At 40.7% G+C, this 2383-nt stretch overlaps 1 pseudogene; it reads left to right on the top strand.

Annotated features, from left to right (window-relative positions):
* The first annotated feature begins 402 nt into the window (after window positions 1–402).
* LOC103399013 (oxysterol-binding protein 1-like) lies at window positions 403–2377 on the top strand (annotated as a pseudogene).
* The last annotated feature ends 6 nt before the right edge of the window (window positions 2378–2383 follow it).

A 2383-nucleotide genomic window follows, 5' to 3' on the forward strand; every position in this document is an offset into this window, starting at 1 on the left:
ATTCTCTGTGAACTAATCTTTTGCTGTGAACTAATCACTCTAAACGGATCATTCTCTGTGAACTAATCTTTCGCCTCGTTCTCGCAGATTCGTTTTATTTGTCACGTGAAAGAGCTCGGGTCTTTTTTGCTCTCATTCATCTTCACATTGTGGTGTGTTTTTATTTCTTAGCTTTTCACATGGTTTTAATTACTTATGGCATTTTGTGTACTTTGTAGACTTTGTCAGCGGAAGCAAACCATGTTGCCTTATTTAGTGTCGGAGAACCGCAGCCTTCTTTACAACGCCCACAATAGGGCTAAAGCGCCACCTGCTGTAAAACGAATGAAATGATTAGTTCAAGATTCGTTCACGACTCGTTCATTTTACTGTTCGAGAGTCAAAGATTCGAATCAATAAAAAGAGTCGGTCTTCCCATCACTAGAGGTTACTGATCGTGACGTATGTGGATTTACCGGAAGCAGTGGAATTATGGGAGTTAGAGTCCTTAAAAGGACTGTGGTAGTACCTACACCTCTTTCTTGCAGCCCTCGTTTCCTTGCGTACACAACACACACACACACACACACATGTAACCTTTGAATTTCCTGTCTTGTTCTCACTGCTTTGATGCAAAGGATGCACAGCTGTATCCTTCCACTAAACATTAGTTAGAAGTCAAACATCTGTTTCTTTCTACTTCTTATTCCCTTTGTTTCCTTTTCTTCTTCTACTTCTTTTTCCTCCTCCCTCTTCCCTTCCCCCCACTTCTCTTTGTGTTTTATACCATTTGGCTTCCTCTACTGGTTCATTATTATCTTCTTTCACTATTTACATCTTTCCTTTTTTTTCTTGCTACAGTATTTCAGAGCAGTTTCCCTTCTATCACAGTCTATTTTCTTGCTCTTTCATTGAGTCTTGTCTTTCCAGTGTAGAAGACCTGTGCAGCTTTTTAATGATTGTGTGAACTAAATTTATTATAATTTTAATTTTTTGTTATCTTTAACTGGGGAAATGGGAGCTTATTTATGTTATGTTTTTTGTTGTCTAACTTTGTTTAAGTAGTTGTTTAATTAGCTAGTACAGCTGTGTGTTGAGGACAAGCCCAAATAATGCATAAGTAAGTACATTGTATTTTTTAAATGTGTTTGTAGCCTCTACTGTAAGTACTCTATGGCCATGTTGGATTAAACATTTATAATTCACTCTTCGTGTTGGTATGTGATGAATGATGTTTGAGTCATTGACCAACAAGATGCAAAAGGTTTGTGATAAATCTTTCAAATTTTCAAAGCCTTGCCAGTGACATTCTGAGGATTATTTACTTAAATAGTATCAATGTTTTGATCATAAAGACCAGAATTGTTTTTTTTATATATATTTTTTTGTGTACTCTACTCTTCCTCATCCTCCATCCCATCACAGATGTCTCCAGGTTGTAAAAATGTTTCGGGGAAGGAGTTGCAGCTCCACAGACAGAGGCAAACTTATATTCCTGACAAGCCCAACTACTCCCTGAATTTATGGAGCATCATGAAGAACTGCATTGGCAAGGAGCTCTCCAAGATTCCTATGCCTGTAAGTGAATGTGGCCATAAGGCTCCTCGTCAACAATGTATGATGGTATCACTGTAAATTTACAGCAGTGGTTTATGTTCTTCTCTCTCTCTCTCTCTCTCTCTCTCTCCATTCAGGTCAACTTCAATGAGCCTCTGTCAATGCTGCAGCGTGGACCTTGAGTACCATGAGCTTCTGGACAAGGCGGCACGATGTGACTCCTCCCTGGAGCAGATGTGCCTGGTCGCTGCCTTCTCTGTATCTTCCTACTCCACCACGGTCCATTGCACAGCCAAGCCCTTCAATCCCCTCCTGGGCGAGACATACGAGCTCGATCGCCTGGAAGAGTTTGGCTACCGCTCGCTGTGTGAGCAGGTAACAGCAGCACCATCTGAAGATTCAAGTCCTTCCCTGTGTTCTTCTTTTTTAACCTCTTCGTCGTTTTCCTTTTCACCTCAGGTGAGCCATCACCCTCCCGCTGTTGCACATCACATGATTTCCCAACGAGGCCGGACTCTGTGGCAGGAAATCACAATTGCCAGCAAGTTTCGTGGCAAATACCTCTCCATTATGCCTCTAGGTAAGATACACACAGACACAGCACCAGGAATTCACTTTCACTGTCCATTTGTACACTATTTAATTAATTTTCCACCGTTTATTTACATCAGAAAGGTGTGGGAAACTACTAGTCTGTGCAGATCATGGGTTTTAAAGCTGCTGCATGTAAAAATATTACTCATAACAACAGACAGTCTGCAGCAGCAGTATTTTAATGAAAGCAACATTTTTTTCTAACTTTTGTACTCTCTCCCCTCAAGTACCATTCATCTGCACTTCCACTCCA

Source organism: Cynoglossus semilaevis, unplaced genomic scaffold (genome assembly GCF_000523025.1).
Source record: "Cynoglossus semilaevis isolate Cse_v1.0 unplaced genomic scaffold, Cse_v1.0 scaffold2822, whole genome shotgun sequence".
Taxonomy (NCBI): Eukaryota; Metazoa; Chordata; class Actinopteri; order Pleuronectiformes; family Cynoglossidae; genus Cynoglossus; species Cynoglossus semilaevis.